This window comes from Cupressus sempervirens, chromosome 2 (genome assembly GCF_028749045.1).
Source record: "Cupressus sempervirens isolate cs-2001-9-10 chromosome 2, ASM2874904v1, whole genome shotgun sequence".
Lineage (NCBI taxonomy): Eukaryota > Viridiplantae > Streptophyta > Pinopsida > Cupressales > Cupressaceae > Cupressus > Cupressus sempervirens.
In genome coordinates, this window is record NC_143119.1 from 234,114,767 (window position 1) to 234,137,364 (window position 22,598).

Consider the following 22,598-nt stretch of genomic DNA (forward strand, 5'->3'; position numbering starts at 1 on the left):
AAGTACACTCCCCCTTACAATAGCTTGCATATACAATATTACTCCCCCTTTGAGTTTACTCCTTAGTACTAATAAACATACAATTTTATAACATAAAAGTTTCCTTAAATAATACTCTCCCTCTTTGACATCAATGGAAAAGGTGCCAAAATCTATATGCAAATACTTGGTGTTCTGCTGCTAATCAACTTGTTAATCTAAAAAAACAATCTGCATAAACAACCTTTAGTCTTTCTATCTCTTTCTTCTAGTTGTCCTTTACTTCCTCTGAGGTATTGGTTAGTGTGCAAAGTTTATAGGATGCCACTTCAACTACACTCAAGTCATTATAGGAAAAATTGTCATAGGAAGACTTAGCATTCCTCAAGATGCCTCTGCAAAATTTTGATTTTAGACAACAAAATTTCTCTAAGACTACAAAATCTCCTTGCTTATTTCTCTTAATTAGATTCCAAGTTTCTGATCATACCATGTATCTTCTCCACTTCTACCCTATAGTCTTCAATATTAGATTCTAGGAGTTTTAACTTGATAATGAGTGATTCAAGTTCACTTAACTTACCTTTTATCTGACTCTCAAAGTCTACAAGGTACTTGTATGACTGCACATATTGTCCATACAATATTTTCCCTTCATCAATATACTTTCTTAGTCCCTTGATGTTTCCATGAAGTGCCTTTAGATCATTACACAAATTGGTGCACATTGTGTTGAATAGTGTTGCATCATGTGTTACCTAAGCTTGTGTTGAAGCTACTTTTGCTAAAGTTGTGAATTCCTTATCAAATTTTTTCACCAACTCCATGGCCCTCAACTGCAAGTTTGCAGGAATAGCTATGGTTGTAGTAACTATCTTCTACATTTTGTTCAAGACTTTAGTTAATGTCTTCTCAAAAGACTTTATTGATTTATTCTTCTCAAACAACTTACTTAATGTGCTCATTAAGCCTTTCTGATCTCCATCATTTGACATCACCACTGCTATTGCTGATGGACTAGCTATTGATGTTGCAATAGATACAGTTGCTAGAGCTACATAAGGTATGTCAACCTCATGATGGAACACTAATTTTCCTATTTTTGACTCCACAAGAATACTGATTCTTGCATCACAATCCTCCATTTCTACTTGAGTTTAGAATCTACATTTGACTTCTTCCTTCTCTCTTCCTCTGTCTTCCTTCTTTCCTCTTCCTCATTCCTTTTCTATTCCTCTACTTTCTTCTTTTATTCTTCTTCATCACTAGAGTTAGAGTAAGTAGTAATATTGCTAACAATGGATTGGCCAAATGCTACAAAAGGATTCTCCTTTGTATCCATAGTTATGCGCGTACTATCCACTTGTATGGATTCAATACCCATAACAATGTGAGGTGGTGAGGGTACTTGTTGTGTCTCCTCTACTTCTTCCTCTTCCCTAGAAGGTGTATGTACTTGTACATATACTAGACTCTCAGGTTTAGACTACACACTCATCTTAGGCATTGTAGTCATATACTTTACAATTTCCTCCTTAGTTTCTTTCCTAACATCATTATAATTGCCTCCCATCAGAAGAATTTCTCTTCTTTTGTTCCTTAGCAAGGACTCAATGCCCTTCAAAATTCTATTTGATTCCTCCTTAGAATCAACATCAGATAGTTTATTTATCATTGTAATCCTCATATTCATATCTTCCTCTACTATTCTCCTTTTTTGATTTACTAGCCTATTGTACATATCCTCTAGTACATCTTATTATGTATATTCTCAAACCTTTTTTTCCTCAAAATCATCTTCCTTATGATGGAATTTTCTAACTGCCTTCTATCCATATTACTATACAAATCACAATATTTATTCAACTGTACATAATTATCACCATTAATAATTTGCATGTTAAGGTTTTCTACCTTTGGCTTCCATGCTTTCTTTCCAGCTATTGTTCGTCCTTCTTGCACATTTGGACTACTAGTCTATCTTCTATTTCATCCTTTAATTCCTTAGAATCACTAACTTTTATTATTTTTCTTCTCTTTCCAGGTTTGTTGGTAGTTTGATTGACCCTTTTCTTGGTTGCTGGTGTAGGTTCATGCTTCACCTTTACCAATCTCTCTAATTTCCTTTTCTCAATAGATGATTCAACCTTTGACTATCTTCTAGGCTAATTACTCCTTGTTTTGACTGGCTATACTAGTGCAACTACTACACATGGTGCAATTCATGTTTGCACACATGGTTGTGCTATTATCAAACCCTCTAAAGGTCCTACAACTATAGTGGGAGTTGTTTCAAACACTTTAATCTATCCACTGGCCTTCAATTCCATTGCAATACCTTTTATTTCATTGAAATCTTCCTAGTCATGCCTAATTCCTTAAGGATGGAATCTATTTCTTTTTCGACTTTTTTCTTGCTTTCTTTGTTTTATAGTTTAGACTAAACTATTCTTATTTTCTCCTCATATGTTCCTCATCTAGTGCACTTGGTATCCTTCTTAGATTCAAGAATAATTTGTACATACCATTCTATGAGCTCTACACTCATCTCATATTCCATAGGTTCTATAAATTTAACTCTAGGAATTACTACTTCCATGTAGGTGTTGTCAGTTTCCACCATGAAGCATATTTGTTCCTTTTATTTTTCAACCATAGAGGGAAGTATTCTATACCTTTATTTTCATCTCAGACTGGAAACTCTTCATCATTCTATTGATGTCATCATCTCTAACATTTTAAGGCTTAGATCTATAGGATTGAGTCATCAACTTTATTATCCACTCACTGATATCCATTTTATTAATCCAAGAAACTTCCTTGTAGCACAAAAGAATATATGAATTAGTAGGGACTCAAATATGAAAAATACATTCTTTGTCTTCTTAATCTTTGCAATGTTGTCCAACAATTTCAATATGATAATCTCACATAAATTTTCTTCTTTGCATAGCCATTACATAAGATGCATGCAAAAATCCAACTGGTAATGAGTTAACCCTTCATCCATGGTTAAACTTGTACCCTAATATCTTGGTTAACAATTTTACCCCTTTATCTTGAACAAAGTCTACACTCATATTTCTTCCGTCAAACCTTGTGTTCAATTTCATCTCAACCATCTTCTAGACATTCTTCTCATTAATAGGATTAAAGCCTTCATTACTCAATCCTATGACCTTGTGAATTAGGTCATTTTCAATAACAATATTCTCATCTCTTAACCAAAACATATCATCATGTACCCTACTCAAAATGATTTAGGTCCAATCATGATTGTCAAACTCTGTACAAAACATATACTTCACTAGATTAAAATTCTCTAGGTGCACATATTTGAACTTCAAGGATAAGTCACTGCTACACATCTTTCCCAAATCCTCATGAATCTCTTCATCATCTATGGTCTCAATCTTACAAAGGATGTAGCTTCTAATGTCCTCGACATGTAACACATTTTCTAGAAGTTACAAAAATGTGCTCAACAGATCATCGAATAGAGAAATAAATGGATGTTTCTTAAACTCATATCACTATATTTTACTTAATCATACACATTCTAACTTGTCATTTGAATTGTAACTGAAAATACTGGAAAAAATATATTCAAGAATCACAAAATACCTTAAAATCATGATTTAGGGGTTCTGCAACTTTTTGCTTCTCAAACTTCACTTCCCACTTAAATTATTTGTCAAATTGCTCTTCAATTCACTCATGACACTTTGCATGAACAAATGGTACATACAATCTTGTTTACAATCCTTAAATCATTTCAAATTGCATTGAACATTAAATGCATATCTACCATAGATTCAAATACTATTTTTTTTTACCAATAAGATTGATTTCTCAATTCCCACTCACTACAATCATATCAAGACTTGCACACTTGACCATAGTCTTCTCTCTATGTCTTTAACCTCTTGTTAACTACACAACTTCCAACTCTCTATCTAACATCATGTTGGCACTCAAAATTGTAGCTCAAATTTTGAGTACCTTTGAGAAAATTGAGCCCTATAAACACTTTTTGATGCGCAAGTACCCGGTTGTTAGTTTGATGCATAAGAGGTGTTTAATGCTTCTAGCACCTTCCATTCATCTTGTCTAAGTGTTCCATGAAGTTAAATTTCCATTCTGAGCTATTTTGTAAGATCCTATTTTGAGCAATTATTAAATCTGCATTTGTGTCAAATAATGACAGGAGGCCTTGTTTGCATTTGAATATCTCGTACCTAGAAAAGTTTCATGGCATGCCACTTTGGGAATATTTGGTGTCCATACCTGAGAGACGATATTTCAGATTTTGAGTCATTTCAAATCTGTTTGACTAGGTTTTGAGTTCCTCAAAGTTGGTCAGTTACTATTTTCATGCATTTGCACATTGCACATAATTCTGGGTAGCCCTGTTTGATGTGTTATAACTTTTGACTAGTTGAATTGAATGCTGAATTTCCTTTTGTGTTGCATTATAGATGTTAGAGACTTTTTATGTTTCAATTTTCAGCTCATGAAGAATCTGTTTGATCAATTTTCAAATGCGATTCCAAACACAATTTTTATCTTTTTATTGGTGTCAACATTTGTAGATTTGACCGGACCCTTGTTCATGATGTCATATCTCCTAATCTATGATTGGTAAGATCAAATGGATTGTACCACTATGTTTTCCTCCAAAAATAATTTAAGTGTGTTAGTTTGCAAGTCATGACGAATCCATTTACACACTTTCCCAGGTTCATTCCATTTGTAAAAATCACTTTTTTGACATTGTTTCTAGTCAGTAATTCTGAGTAGCCTACTTTGACCGCTCGCCATTCACGCCCAGTTATTCATCACGAGCCCAAATCATAGATTTATATTATCCTCATGACAATGAATGGATGTCCTAGTTTTCATCTTCCAAAGTGTCAGTTTACCCAGTTTTCAAAGCCAATTCTAAACGAGAGTTAGTGTTTTCTGACATGTTTTTCTTGCAGGTAGTTCTGAGAGGTCATCTTTGACAGGAAATATCTTTTGACCCCGAATTCATCATGAGATGAGATTTGATGGGGCAAAAGTGCGCAGAATAGAGAATTACTCTACTATTTTTCAGAGCCCGGTCAGAAGTTTGAATTAGTTTTTAAGGCCAGTCAAAGGACCTCCTGACACAAGATGTACAGTTTGCAAAAGAGAGTGAAAATGTTTCTTTATTTTGATTATTCAGGGGTTGATTTTGTTTTAAATCAGTGTTGGATGGTGAATGGGCAAGTTTTGCAGCCCAGTCGTTTAAAAATGAAATTTTTTTAGCTGGACCCACTTTGGGGTCTGACTAGTTGGTTCAGAATGATGGACTGATTTGAAATCATGAGTGTTGCTATCAGACAAAAGAGCATAATTCACAATCCTGATATATCTCTTTGCTATGATGCCACTGCAGATGATCTTATAGATGTGATTGAAGGTGGTCATATATATATGCACTATATTTATGTGATTAACAAGGTTGACCAAATTACTCTTTAGGAATATCTTGGACAAGCTTCCACACTACTATCCAGTCAGATGGCAAGAACACCAAAAATAAAATAAAAAATAAAGCCACAACCCATCATTTGGGATTGTTGAAGGCCAAACTTGCCAAATTACGAAGATAGAATCTTTGCTCCTCCAACAAAAGGAGGGGGAGGTGCCGGTGAAGGTTTTAATGTTACTAAAAGTAGGGAAGGTTTTATCCATACAAGCACATCCAGAGAAGGATCTAGCTCAAGTTTTGCATTAGGCTCAGCCAAAGGTTTACAAGGACTGTAATCATAAACCTGAGATGATTCTAGCTCTCTCTGAGTTTGAGGCTTTATGCAAATTCAGTAATGCATAGGAGCTTAAGAATGTCCTACAAACTGTGCCTAATATTGAGAATATTCTTGGAGAATCAAGAACAATAGAACTCATGAATATAAAACTAAAGGACCAAGGTGATGATCAAGTGAAAATGTCTTCAAAATTTTCTTTTACTCAACTAATGATAGTTAATAAAGAGGTAGCGATGAAGTTTTAAATAGAAGGAGCGGTAGTATCAAAGCGAAGGAACCATCTTGAGAGCACCCTACACCTTTTTCCACAATCAATTCGCAAGAGTTCTCAAAAGGAGCATCAATATAAGGCTAAACATGAAGGCCAAAGAGGAGGCTTCTCCACAATCAAGGCAGATCGTGCTAAGGAAAAGTCATAAACAAAGGCATAAAAAAAGAGCCTCACGCCAGAAAGAAGGTAAAAAGCATGAAGCACCCATAAATAAGGAGCAGTGGTTTGAAGAATTTATTTAGTAAAAATGTCATCTTAAAGGAGCTTCGTGCCAAGTAAAACAGAGATGCGCATCACGAAAATCCAATCTAAGAAGATTAATCAATGCCAAGAAAGCTGAATCATCATCAAAATGATGAGATAGACCCTGCGCCAAAATGAAGGAATAGGGGTAGCATAAATTTCAATAAAGAGCACACAGAGATACATTAAAAAGAAAGAAATTGTACAGAAAAATCAGTGAGGAGTGATGGTTTAAAAAAAGGAAGCCGCAGCTTCTAAAGGGGATACCTGCATGGTTAGAGGCAGGCGGCTCACAGTCTAAAACAAAGGAGAAGCTTCATGTAGTCAAGAGACTAAGGCTGCCCTGCAAGAGACACCACAGCTTCAATAAAGGGGGCTCAACATTTTTAAAAGAATAAACAAGAGCTCCATGTGATGGTCAAAGTGGAGTTGGCTTTGATAAGAGCCTAGGCAATTGAAAAGATCTCCACGCTGATAAAAGGAGCTTGACCCATTTGAAAGAAGGCATTTTATGAGCACTCATGCCAAAGCAAGGAAAAAGACTTCCATGCCTCTAAAAAGGCAGTTGGCTGTTGGAAATGAGAATAGAGTAACTGAGAAGGGGAGGGGGTGAATCAGTTACTACAAAACTTTCCACAGTCCCTAAGATGTTTGAATATACCCTTGATCTGATTAATATAAAATGTTGAAAGTTGATAAAGCAGTAAATGATAAATATTAAGAACTGATATGTTATCATGCACAAAGTAATTCAGCAATTAAGAACACAAGAGACACCAGTTTTAACGTGGAAACCCAATATGGGAAAAACCACCAATGTAACTAGATACTATTTTTCACTCTTCTGAAGTGAGCCCTATTAGGAGCCAACCCTATTAAAGGTTAAAAAAATACATTGTTAGGTGTGACCCTGTTAGACAATTTAATCACCCTGTTAGGAGTGGCCTTGCTAGAGGTCTTTAGAACAATTCAACTGAAATGTCACCTTGTTAGAGGATTTATTGAATGGCTGTTAAACCAACTCTGTTAAGAGATTTTGAATTCACTGTTACAATGGTTAGAAAGCAACAATGAAGTGACTTGATATAATGTAGTACTTATCTTTGCTGATTATAGATCTCTGTTATGCTTGACTGGATCCTTACTAATCAAATAAAACTTTACAGCTCCTTCAACACATCTGATCCTTCATCAGACTATGCTCAACATTCACCTTTTCATTTCATACTATAATTCGCATTCATAACATCTTTTTCACAATCACACACTTTAATTCATAACTTGAATGACCATATATACCTTTCAGATTATCTTAGTTGGTTCGAATCACTGACTAAACAAACAATTACAACAGTCGGCTAGAAGTAATTAATTTGCAAATCCCTATATTGGCTGACCCTGCACGGTAAAATTTCTTTAGAAAATAATTCCTGTGTTAACCAACTAAGCTCTGTTAATACAGCAAACTTCGTGACAATCCTTTAATCATTAGGAGAACTCGGTAAGTACTAAGTTTCCTGAGATAATCGAGTGAGCTCGATGGAAACTATCGTTTGGAGACCGAGTGAAGCTCAGTTAATACTGACTTCTCCATGATTCTTTTGATGACCAAGTGAGCTTAGTGGAAACTACCCTTTGGAGACCGAGTGAAGCTCGGTTAACACCAACTTCTCCATGATTCCTTTGATGACCGAGTGAGCTCAGTGAACACTATCTTCTCCATGATTCCTTTGATGACTGAGTGAGCTCGGTTGGCACTGTAAATTCCATTGTAGACTGTTTGAGCTCGGTGAACTTGAGACTAATGATTGATATGACATTTGTGTGACATCAAGGACAACATTATCCAACAAACAAGAGCTCCACATGATGGTCAAAGTGGAGTTGGCTTTGATAAGAGCCTAGGCAATTCAAAAGATCTCCACGCTGATAAAAGGAGCTCGACCCATTTCAAAGAAAGCATTTTATGAGCACTCATGCCAAAGAAAGAAAAAAGGCTTCCATGCCTCTAAAAAGGCAACTGGCAGCATAGAAAAAATGTAATATAGCAACCCATATGGATGTCAAGAAGAAGCCGTAGGAGCTTACCAGAAGGGGCATTTTTCCTTGGCACAAATTTCTCACACAAGGAGCCTCACGCCATCCAAAATGGAAGAGTCCAAGGCATGAGTTAAAGGTATTAAGAGATGAAAGTATTGTCTCGAAGCTCAGGAAAATGTAGACTAAAGGAAGGAGGCAAGCATTAGAAGAGGTAATTTTCCAGCATATAGAAATAAAAACCCATGCACAATTTGAAGGAACAATAGTCAATGCAGAATAGGGGAACCAAGCGCTTTGAAGGGAATACATCTACGCATTCAAAGAAGATCATGCCAAGTTTGAAGCTGGCCAATGTTAGAAGGATAATGCATGCTAGTACAGAGGAGACAAGGCAGCGTGTAAAAAAGGCACAGGGTTGAACAAAGGAGAACAACATGTTCATAAGTTTTATCCCACATTGATAAGTGGGTGTAAATTTATGCACTTTAAATATGTTTGCACTTTATTAGTAAGATATCTTTGAGATAGCACCCTTTGGAAGGGCAGTGCTCATGCATGTGGGCCTTGCCTACGGCCAAGCTGGAGGACATCAGACATTAAATTTTAAACAAACTGACCACCTTGATGACTTGACGATTTCAAACAAAGGTGTGCAAGATGTGCGATGCCCACAAGCCTGCAAAATAAAGATGCAAGATACATAAATATTTGTGGGCATGCAGTAATGCACCATGTGGTAGTGGTGGGCCCTGCGTGATGAGGTGGAAATCACAAGTAGATCAGCACAACGCACAAGATTGTGACACGTGTCATGATCTCACGGTTAACGCAAACCCACATTTTCAAAATGCTCACGGGACAAATAATGCATGATTATAGGATGGTGACATGTGGCATGGGTCCCAAGTGGCACTGATATGATGGATGATGTGGCAATGAGATGGGAAAATCAAATATTGCCATGTGGCAATTGGTCAACAAAGGGTTGACCCAAAGTTAGAGGAAAGGAGAAAGTTTTAAATCATAAAAAGTTTATTATTTTATTATTCTTTCAAATAATTGCATGTTGATATTTATTTTTTAAATTTAAAAGGGGCATTTCTCTAAAGTTTTAACTTTAGAACATTTAAATTTTTCAAAATTTAAAATATCAAGGATGCAGACCTGAGTGTTCTAGCAGAGGGGATGTTTTCAAAATGAGATTCTGGAGGTTTCTGGTATGCAAACATAGCGACCTTATATATCGCTAGAATCGTGAGAAGACAAACTCTCCGATTCTAGGGTTAGTTTTTGCACAGGAGGTAATTTGTTCAAGCTACATGAGATTTGTCTCAGGTTCCTATCTTGCAACCAAATTCAGGTATCAGAGTTCAATTGTGATTTCTAACAAGGTAATGACTTGAATATGCATAAAAGACAAGAAAAATGTAGGTGGGATCATTTTTAAGTCAGTTAAATGGAATTTTATCAGCATTCTTGATGCAAATAAGATATAAAGGATTTCATCATTCAGCAAGAGATATTTTGCAAATTAGTTACAGGATAATGATGAAACAAAATCAAATCAAAGAGGTAGAAAGATGAAAGAGGTGATTCAGTTGCAAGAGATGGGATTCCTGTTAGGATAAACCATGGACAGAAATAAAACTACATGCAAAGATAACAAATAACAAGAAATAATAGATCACACAGAAATGAACACAAGGCACCAAGATTTAATGTGGTTCACCCAATCCCTGGGCTACGTCCACCAAACAGCAAGTCCAATCTTATTACAATCCAATGATTACAACCTGATTATAATCAGTAATCCCTTATAGCTCAATACCACTGCAAGAAGCAATTTCGTATCACAACATAATGAAAATACCCAACCCTAAGCCCTTTTATACAATTATTAAACTGCTTTAGGGTTAAAACATGTCAGGCATAAATTAGCCATAAGTTTAGTGGCAAATCTACAAATGGCAAATCTACGAATATTATCCATACTCATGCATAAAATTGTCAAATTTCAGATACCATTGCCGAGGTGCTTGCTTCAAGCCATATAAACTTTTGTTGAATTTGCAAACTAAGTTCTCCTTACCTTTGACCTCAAAACCCTATGGCTGAGCCATATATATTTGTTCATCCAAATCACCATGAAGAAAGGTTGTTTTAACATCCAGCTGCTCTAAATGCAAATCTTCAGTAGCCACAAGACTTAAAATAGTATGAATAGAAGTCATTTTATCAATAGGAGAAAATATCTCATCAAAATCAATTCCTTTTTTCTGTGCAAATCCTTTTACAACTAACCTGGCCTTAAATCTTTTCTGACCTCCTTCCTCTTCTTTCAACCTGTAAACCCACTTATTCTATAAAGCCTTTTACCTACAAGCAACTTGCATAGATCCTATGTCTTATTCTTCAGCAAAGAGTCCATTTAATCTTTCATTGCAAACTCCCACTGAATCTTAGTATTCACCTATACAACTTCATCATAACTTTCAAGTTCACCAACATCAATAAGTAAAATAGAATAAAAAGAGGGAGAAAATATTTATGGAGGTTTAATTTGCTTCGTTGACCATCTAACATTCACTGGTGTGTCTGGTATTTGTTTTTGCAGTGGTTGCACATTATGAGGAATTTCTGAAACATTAGGTTTTGGAGTATCATCCAACACTACATAATAATCTTCTTTCTTCTCATGTTGCTGTAGTAGATCTCTGTACAACACTTTCTCATTGAATATGACATCCCGAATTGTAACAATTTTATGATTTTCAAAATCCCAAAGCCTATAATTAAATTCATTAATGCCATATTCAACAAAGACACATTTCTTTGATTTAGCTTCTAGCTTGGTTCTATTTTCAGAGTCTATATGAATAAAAGCTTCACAACCGAAGGTCTTGAGAAAAGAGTAACTCACCTTCTTACCAATCTATGCCTCCTCTGGAATACCATAGCCCAAAGGAGTAGAGGGACCTCTATTAATCAAATATAATGTAGTATTGATAACCTCCACCCACATGTGTAAGGGCAACCTACCATGCAACCTCATGCTCCTTGCACACTCCATTATAGTCTTGTTCATGCATTCAGCCACTCCATTTTCCTGTGGAATCTTTGGAATAGTTTTCTGTCTATGAATACCATTAGTGGAGCAATAATATTCAAATTCATGAATGCAATAGTCACCACCATTATTAGATCTGAGACATTTTAATTTCTTACCAATCTCATTTTCAACCAAGCATTTCCATTTCTTAAAAGTTTGAAATACATCAGATTTCTATGTAAGAAAATAAACCCATACTTTTCTAATTGCATCATCAAGAAATGTAACATAATAATGAGAGCCACCAAGGGAAGATACATGAGCTAGTCCCCATACATCTGTATGCACAAGCTCTAATTTCTCCTTTTTGTTTTCCTTCCCAGTCTTTACAAAACTAACTCTCTTTTGTTTTTCATACACACAAATTTCACAAAAATCCATATTAACACATTTCAGACCTGGTAAATCTTTTTTTGAATGAATTACTTTCATACCTTTTTCACTCATGTGGCACAACACTGTATCATAATCTACATCAGCTATTTGTTCTCCCTGCTCAACTGCAGTAATTGTTCCTAAACATTCATTTTTCTATGAATCAATCAAAGTAGAAGAAACAATATGACTTGTACAAAGATATAAGGTGCCTACTTTCACACCTTTTGCTACTACAAGGGAACCCTTTGAAAGCTTCCATTTTTTATCATTAAAACTAACTACATAACCCTCATCACCAAGTTGCCTTGCTAAAATTAAATTCCTACTCAGCCTTGGAACATGTCTTACCTCATGTAGTAGCCAATGATTCCCATTCTGCAACTTAATCTTAATTTTTTCCTTTCCAACAATTTGACAAGGTTCATTATCCCCCAAATAAACAAGCTCAAAATCCTCTTGGACATAATCGATGAAATAACCTCTATGAGATGTAGCATGAAATGAAGCACCAGAATCTAAAACCCATGAATCATCAACACTTTCTAAAGATAGAAGCAAAGCATCCTCTTCAGATTTGTTACTTACCACATTTGCCTCCTTGTCTCCATCTGATTTATCTCCTTCATTTTTCTTGCAATTCTAGCAATCTTTCTTTTTGTGCCTTGGTTTCCCACAGTACCAGCAATCGTTTGGTCCTCTCGATTGAGACCTCTTCCCTGTTGACTTTCCTCTTGATTTCCCATGATTTCCAGAGTTACTTCCTCTCTCAGTTGTTTTGCCCCTTCTTTGTGCATTCAAAGCACTTCCTGATGTAGATCCACCTGAGGATTTCCTACAAATTTCCTCACTCAAAACTCCACTGATCACATCATCATATTTTAGGGTACTAGATCCAGGAACAGAATTACTCACTGCCATTACCAAGCCATTCTAGCTTTCAGGCAAAGAACACAAAATCAAGAGAGCCCTAATTTCTTTATCAAAATTGATACCCACAAAAGATAACTAACTAGTAATTGAATTAAACTCATTTAAATGATCTACAACAAATCCACCTTCTGCCATTTTCATATTAAATAAATGCTTCATGAGAAATACCTTGTTTGAAGCAAAGGGCTTTTCATATAGTGTCACTAGGGTTTTCATCAAGTCTTCTGTCATCTTTGCTTTTGTAATATTAAATGCCACTGATGGTGCCAAGCATAACTAAATGCTTCCAATTTCCTTTCTATCCAAAAGATCCCATTTAGCATCTGACATAGTTCCTTGATTCTTGGCTTTGCCTTCCAACAGCTTCCATAAATCTTTCTAATAAAGATAGTCTTCCATTTGCATCTTCCATAACTAGAAGTTCTTCCCATTAAACCTATCAACCCTTAGCTTACCCTCATCTTCCATCGCTCCCACTCAACCATGAGACTCCCACTTAACTGTGACACTTTCCTGCAAAGGATAGCTGAAAGATAACCTCGCTTTGATACCACTTGTTAGGATAAACCACGAATAAAGATAAAACTACATGCAAATTTAACCAATAAAAGAAAATAATAGATCACACAAAAATGAACACAAGGCACCAAGATTTAACATGGTTCACTCAATCCCTAGGCTACGTCCACCAAACAACAAGTCCAATCTTATTACAATCTAGTGATTACAACCTGATTACAATCTGTAATCCCTTACATCTTAATATTGCTGCAAGAAGCAATTTTGCATGACAAAATAATGAAAATACCCAACCCTAAACCCTTTTATACAAGTATTAAACCACTTTAGGGTTATAACATGTTGGCCATAAAGTAGCCATAACTTTAGTGGTGAATCTATGAATAGTACAAATTTTTTTTTTTTTGGGGCGATGCCTCGAACCACACTAATTATGAAGTATGTACAATACTTTCCTAATCAGTCACCATAATCTAACAATTCCAAGTGGACACATGCCAGTTGCATATCAGATCCAGGAATTCACCTTCTTCTATATCTTTCTATTTTTCTTCCATTGTAAGGGTTGGCAGTTTTCTCTGGGTAATACCAACAAGGTTCCAATGTTCTACTATTGAAACCAAGATTGTAGATGGTTTTGCTTCCTAAATATTGAGTTGAGCTCTAGAAGTGAAGGCCACACATCCACCTTGTGTAGATTTTCATTTCATGTCATTGTATTGTCATTCTGAGATACTAGAAATTGATGCTAGATTATGTGAGTTATCTTGAGTTATGTTTTGTGTTACCAGTTTGTGTATTCAGTCTTTCCATGGATGAATACAAAAGGGGATTTACATGAGTTATCTGAGTTCTCTTATTTTGTCTCCTAATTCTTCATGTGTTGTTAACTTTGGGATTAAGTGGATAATGTTCATTTGATTGAAGGCAGCTTGGATGAGTTGTATGTTAGATCTTTGTTGCTTTTGACTCAAGCAGTCAAGTAAATGCTTCATCATTCTGGTAGGATTTCTAGGTGCATGAAGGGGATATTGCATAAGTATGGGATTAGGGGATTTCAATTGATAAACTTGATTGCAATGCAATCTAGTTAGGTCATCCTACTGGTAATGACTCTATGTTTCAATGGATAAGGCACTGATCACTAAATCAGATGCAAGCTGATATGAATGGCATTTGCACAAATATTTTATTCAAATAAATTCAGTTCTTCATGTTGTGTAGTGGACATAAAAGTTTAACCCTCACTTAGCTTATGAATGTCATAAATCTGCATTTAGCTACTATAGGTCCATGCCATTTCATAAGTCTTTAGGAGAAATAAGGGGTTTTAATCTGCTTAATAGATTTAGGGATATGTTTTTACACTAGTATGGTATCATTTGAATATGAGGTCTACCCACCTAGGTTTAGCAAAGCTTGAAGTAGAAGAAGGGTCATGCCTTATAGTTGGCATATTGAAAATGGGAGTTAGCTGCCCCTAGATATGTCATTTTCTTAGTGGCATAATTGAAAACCCTCCAACATTTTCAAACACCAACACATCAGTTCTAACCAACTGATGCTCTACCACTACTAGAGAAGCTTAATTTAGGTAGGATGAGTCATAAGCAATTTATGACTTCAATGTCTTATCAGGTGCATAGAAATATTGTTCCTCCAAAAATGTATATGAACTTTCAAGATCTTTAGCTATCAAAGATCCTTCCTTGAATTTATCAACATTTTCCTTAATTACTTCCTTCTAATTGTTGTCACTTCCATTATCATTCCTTCTATCATTTATGTTGTTGTTCTTTCTTTTATTCAAATTCCTATTAAGTTTCCTTCTATCCATTTTGCAATATCTTGTTGTGTCTTCGAAGGTACTATATAACTAACATATAGGTGTATTTCTCCTCTAATTGGTTCCATTCTAATTCTTAGGTGCTCTACAATTCCTTACAGCATGGCCAAGATTGTTACACTTGTAACATAAAAACTAATTCTTCTCTTTATTAGATGTCTCTCCATCATTGGATCTATTCTACGATCTTCCTCTTTCATTCTTGTTGTGTTAGTATTCCTAGATATTCTACTATTTCCATTATTACATTCAAACTTAGGTTTTTTACATTCTACTACCTTATGTCCATAACCATGACAATTATAACAATATAAATTAGTAATGGGTTTGAAAGACTTACCTATGCAATCTCTTTTCATGTGTCCAACCTCATTACATATGAAGCATCTACCTCTGAACTCATGTCTTACTTGGGTGGTTCATCTTGCTTAGGTTTATCAACTTGCTCTATTTTCTTAAGTTCATCAAGTTTAGCTGACTAATCAATTAACTCAACTTCCTTTGATGCTTTAGCAGATGTGCTTGATTCTACCTTACTTAGATCAAATTCCTTAGGGGATTCAATAACTAGATTTGGTTCTCTTCTAATTTCAACTTTCTTGGCTAATTTCTCTCCAATCAAGTATCCAAATCTTGTCTTGTCATAAGAAGATTTTCGATGAAATATCTATTGATCTATCTTTTCACTACTGGAATAAAGTTTCTCTAACTATTTCTTAGCTTATGCCAATTCTCCTTTCACAATAATGTTGTGCTTTTCTAACTTAGCATGTTCAATCTTGATAGTATCTAGTTTAGATGTAACTTGACTTAACTAGGATCTAATATCTACATTTTGAGTTTTCAATTTAGGTTCATTCTTGCCACCATTTTTCTTAAGACATAACTTGAGCTCAATAATTTTCGGTTCATGTTTCAAGATGTCATTTTCCTTCTAAAGATCTCCTACTTTATCATTGTCACTAGCCTATGAAATTTATTCCTTTCTAGATTCCAAATCATCAATCTTGTCTTTAAGTTTACCAATGTAGTCTTTTGCATCTTCATATCTATCTTTCAGGTTATCTCTTTCTTCATTAAGAAGGTCAATCTTCTCAAGAGCTTCTTCTAGGTTTTTCTTCGACTATTCCATATTCACTAGGATCTTAGTTAAGCTATTAAACTTCTTCAAAGTGACTACACTCTAATACCAATTGCTAGAAATAGACAATACTTGGGGGGGGGGGGGGGTGTGTGAATCAGTATTCTAAAAACATTTGCCCACAATTGAATATTTTTAATTACTTTATAACTTACATACAAAAGTAAACCAACAATGTTGAACAATAAATATAACCATGCACATAGATAACTCATAACACCATTATTTTTTAACTAGGAAAACCATGGCCAAGGGAAAAACTTGGTGGGGATGATACTCACAAGATGATTCACTAAACAATAGGATTCTACTAAGGATATTGACATTGTTAGGAGTCTATGAAGTACATATACTATCTCGAGTCCCTATTAGGAGACTAGGCCTTGTTAGAAGCCTCAACCCTATTAGGAGTTGTTTCAACCCTATTAAGATTTGGTAGAAAAAATACAATGTATGCAGGAAGAGCCCATTTCCCTAACATACAATTATACAATTTTGTTCTTCACAAGAATAGATATACATATAGTTTGTTGTCTATTGTAATTTGTACTTGTTCTGTTCATACATAAGAATTTGCATCACATAAGGCTCACAAATATTTCAATCTCTCTGTACAATAGTTCACATCACATAAAACTTACTCCTCTATCATAGATAACACACATACCTTTGCAAGATAAGATGTTTACTTATACCTTGCATAATTACAAAACTCCACTCAGCCTTCATGTGTTTAGATGCTTGACATAATATAAAATATCTTATGGAATAATATCCACATAGTCAGCTCATCATAACTTAGTAATAATTTTGTAAACAAAATAATTCCTAAGGCCATACAATCCAATTCTCTGCTATGCTCTATTTTGCACTATTAAATACCCACACTGGTATTTTAATCATAACTCATGTCGTAATGTCCATAAACATCTTCAGATTGGCACATACCATCATGATACTATCATGAAGCTTTTCATAACTATGCATGAGCTAACTCTAAATGAGTTGCCTATACACTTAACATTTTTTCTAAGTGCTTCTATAAACTGTCTAATACTTAGATAATTTTCTAACTCTAAATGCATAAATGAAATGTTGAATGTATGTTGCCATAAATGACAACCATCAATACATCTATCTAACCATATTGCCAACAAAAACTAATCACTAACTTGCCAGACATTTAGATTTAAGTTTGCATCCTTGACAAATTGTTTAATGCAATTTCATGGTCTTTCTTGGAGGTGTTGGGAAACTTTATTTTTTCTTTGGTTCCTTTCATTGACATTGGTGCTCCAAGATCAAAAAACTTGCATGTGGCATATCAATCAATTACCCTACAAACTACATCCAAGATTTATTTCCTTCTTGCATACAAGGCTTCCATTTGGAAAGGGATCTTATTTATATAATTCCCAAATTCATTGATTATTTTTATTAGTGTGAATAATTTTCTAAACTCAATATTTGCAGACATACATATTTAAATTTAACAAACATTTATTTCCTTGGATCATACCCAATGTAGAGGAACGGGTAGTATTTTCTATAAAAAGTTAGTTTCATGTACCTCTGAAACATTTAAAACTCAAGGAAAATATTTTTGGTATTGCAAAGAATCAGAGTTCAAATTTATGTCACCAATATTGTTTTGAGCCCAATAGATTTTGATTATGATAGTGTTGTAGCATATAGACGTATAAGTTTTAAATGTGATTTCTTTTATTATTTATTGAACAACTATAATCTTGAATTACTTCACTATAGAATTACTTTTTCTCAACACTCCTAGGACAAGTTATACCTATACAAATTAGTATCAACACAAACTATTAAATTCAATTCTAATGATTAATATCTATCAATGTCATTATTATTACACATCATTAAGGATTCCTTTAGTCAAGCTTCCTAAACCTATGTGAGGATCCCTTGCATTTTAAGGAATGACCCTCAATTATTTTGCCTTCTTCCTTGAAACTACCTTTCAAGTTAGGCTTCTTAATCCCTATGAAGATCCCTTGTATTCCTTAGAATGACCCTCAATCAATTAACCATCATTCTTGAAAGTTATCCCTAAAGGTATACAAGATCTAATACATTTCCTTCAAAAGGATTCATGTTATTCACTATCTTTGAAATAGTATACATTTATTATTATCTATTTATCTTGACTATAAACCTAATTATGGTCCTTAGGAATTCTTAAATTTGTTTTTTTATTATAGGTAATTATTGATTTTTCATTAAAAATAAAAGAGGTATTTAATTGGAATTTCATTCACATAAGTTGGCCAAAATCTTTACAAACTTTTATCTTCCCTACCCTATAGACATATATAGATATTAAAAAAAAAGGGCATTAACACCCAATCAAAAAACAACAACACCCTAACCCACAAAAAAGAGATGTAGTAGATGCTAAAGGCATTGACACAGTCAACCACCACCAACCACCTATGCTTGATCCTTAAACCATTGTGATGCCTCCATCCTCATGAAATTTGGAATGGTCCAGTCATCATGAACTGACTTTGGCATGTTGAGAGGACTGCTTCCTTGGTGACGCTTAATGCCCATATTACTTGTGCTCGCCTCTTTAGTCAATGAGATATCCAATCACATTCCTTTCACCATGGAATCCCCAACATCCTTTTGAACTCTCCTCTCAAGCTATTGTCATAGGAGGAAACCTGGTGTTGTTGCACTCTTGCAAGGCATCACCTTTCTTAATCCCTACCTGTCCTCACTCGAAACCAAACCTTCTCCTACAAGTATTCTACAATCTTCTTCCACCCTTTCTCTACCTATGGTACGTGTACCCCTTGTGGATTTTTTGATGACTAAACAATTAGGGGTTGAACCAAGGAATCTCCTCCCTCAATCAATCTCCATGGCTTCTATCACATCTCTAAGCCCAAACCTAGAACAATTCTATCCATAATATCCTCTAGCCCTTGTAGCCATTGTGGGTCAACATAGGCTACCACAATTTTATGAACTTCCTCCTTGGTCTCACCAAATTGTAGATCCAACACCACAAAGAAAAAATAAACATCCAAGTTGGACCATCTCCTCCAGTAGGATTCTAGATATTCCATTGCATACATTTTTTGGATGCCATCTAAGAACTCCTAGTCATCAAACAAGAAAATGTTCTTCAAATGCCTAACCATAATCTTCCCTGCATATGATTGTGTTTGGTTGTTTGATTCAAATGCAAAGTTCACCTCCATTTCCATCTCTCTACTAAAAACCTTGTGAAATTCCCTTCCTTTCCTCCTTAAAATCACACACTTTTAATAATTCAAGGAAGCTTTATCTATGTGGGGTGCCATTTAACAATTTCAATCTCTTTCATGCACGAGGGATTGATATTTCTTGAATACTACCAAGAGTATTGATTCATGAGTTGAGTTGTACTCCCATAATAGTAAGCTAAAACACTTTTTTGGCCCCATCATTTGTGTTTTCCAATCTTTATTCCAAGTTGAGAAGCCTAAGGTCTTCAAAAAATTTGTTCCAAATCCCCAAAGCAGCATTCACATCCATGTTGGCTAGTTTGTCAACTTCCATCTTATTTTCTTCTCTATATACATGGGAAACCTTAAAGTCCTCAAAATCCATTAACATACATCTAATATGCTTTATTTTCTTGTCAAGATGCCACACTTCCAACTTCCCTTCCTAAATTTTGTTAGTGATTATCTCTAGATCTCCTTCCTAATGCACTCTAAGGATGCCCAATTTAACACCTAAGACTAAAGCCTCTTTAGCCACTTCACATTCTGCCACATTATTTGTTTCATCCCTTATTCATTTGGCCACAAAAGAAAGGATGTTTCCCTGAAGATCTCTTGTTATACATCCACAACCAGAGACCCCCAAATTTCCCCGAGCTACCCTGTCAAAGTTGATTTTTACCCATCCTCTGGTGGTAGCCAACACAACTTTTCCCTTTTCTGTTTAGGACCAACCCCTAAAAACCCATTAACAGACCATTAATTCTTAATTTATTAATTATATAAACTAAATAAATAAAAATATTACTACATATCAAAAATAATGCCAATACATATAACTAATTATTCTTTACATTCAAGTATTCATTAAGTATGAATAAATACTAATTAATATAACTAAATATTCCTAACAATATCATTACTCCTTTAATTGATATGTGTGACACACATAACCACTAACTGTAGGTGATGTGGGATCTTGACTCAGTGTATGATGATTCATTTTCCCATGTAAATTCTCTAGTTCTCAAACTATTGATTATGAAGTGCATGATGTGACAACTTGAAATTGCCTTGATGATTGTATTTGACTTGTGGTTTTGTATACATGGCAATTGATTTATCACAATGTTTAATTCTTCCACAATATTTATTTGTGTCAATCATGGCTTATCAATTTGATTGGTGGTTACTTTATTTGCCCAATAATGTGGACCTTTGTATAATTATCGTCTATGATTGGTGTGTACCTCCATCCTCTTTACCAAGTGTTCTTTCCCAATGACATTATATCTTGATGTTCTCCCCCTTCTAAGACCATCTACATCCTTTATATGTTGCAAGAGTATGGATCACAACCTCTAGGTCTTATTATGAATAGCCCAATTATACTTTATGATTTAGGATAATTGATAAGTATTATTAATATCTTACTCTAATATGTAATATTAGTGATTTAGAACTATTATGAATTAATTATTATTAATTAAGTAATAATAATATTAATTAGACTTTTTTACTTTATAATTTTGAACTACATTCATAGATGAACAAAATCAATCATGTATAGTTATAAATAAATATTATTTGGACATTGAATAATTAAGCATTAATAATAACAAAATATTGGTTACTTGATTTATCATAATTTATAAAAATAAAAGTCTTCATATATTATTATATGAAATATTTTTATCAATTTGGGCTCATGAAAATTTTCCCTTCCCAAGTTTTCTTGTCCTCGAGCAAATAGTTAAGTTTAGGGACTTAAATAATTTCCTCCTATTTTATAAAGGAATAACCTTATATCTCCTATCTCAAAATGTTTCCATAAGTTTATTACATATTATGTTCTTTCTCATCAATATTTGTTCTTTTTCTTGGACTTTCATCACTACATCTTTCTTCTATTAGGTTTATTTTCTCTCTCTTACACTAATGGTCATGACTCCAAGGTTTCTTGCATTTGAAACATAAGTTTTTATTTAATACTTACTGTCTCTCCTAACATCGATGCCCCTTGCTCCATGGTCCTTGAAATATATAGCATGATCCTCCTTGATTATATTTCTTTAGAACTTCACCTTGTTGGGAAGTTTTTGTTAGGAAACTATTGGGTTTTTCCTTTATCACATTAGTCTCAACCTTTTTGGCTTTCATAATAGATTCTTCAAGGTTTTGAGGTTCAAAGGGTTTTTCTTGTGCTTTAATATATTCTTTAAGTCCTTCTATAAATATGTATGTGAGTTTCCCTTGGGATAAATTTGGGACCATTACAACTAGGTTTTGAAATTGATTGGAAAATTCCTTTACTAACCTTACTTGTTTGAGATGAGATAGCTCTTAGTAATACCATTCAAGATGTTTTAGACCAAATCTTTTTGAGTCATAGGGAGTTTTGATCATACTGCCACCACTTTGGGTGATCCTCTTAAATGAAGTATGGAAAAATTGGTAGCACCTTTTTCCATTATCAGACTATTGCATAGATATGTATCTAACTTTTGGACCGATGATTGAGCAATTTCTTCTTCCAACCCATTAAAATATGGCCACTTGACCTTATTTACCTTCTTATGAAAGTCTTCATCTACATACTTTTTCTTTCTATTTCCATGATTTTATATTCATAGTATTCTTAAAGGGAATAAGTTGTCAAATATTGGGATCCAAGAAGGTATACATTTTTGTAATTTATTCCATGCTATTAGTGGTTGATTCCTCCTCTGCACCATGTTCTTCTCTTGGAATGAATGAGGCAAAATTTTCTCATAGGACTAAACTTTGGGACGAGGATGCAGAATTATGGTCCCTTTATGGTCAAGGTCTTTCATTCTTGTTGTTGTTAATTCTTAATTTTTGTATACCTTTGAGTAGTATTTTATTGGAGCTTTTAGTTCTTTCAAATATCTCATTAGTGTGTTCCATAAATTTTTTCAATTCTTGGGCTAGTTCCCTTACCATTATTTGTAGATGTGTTGATGTGTGATTAATAAATTATACAGGATGACAAGATTATGCTCGGATCCCACTATTATGTCCCCACTCCTAGGACAAGTTACATATATAAACTATTAGTAACACAAACTATTAGATTCAATTCTA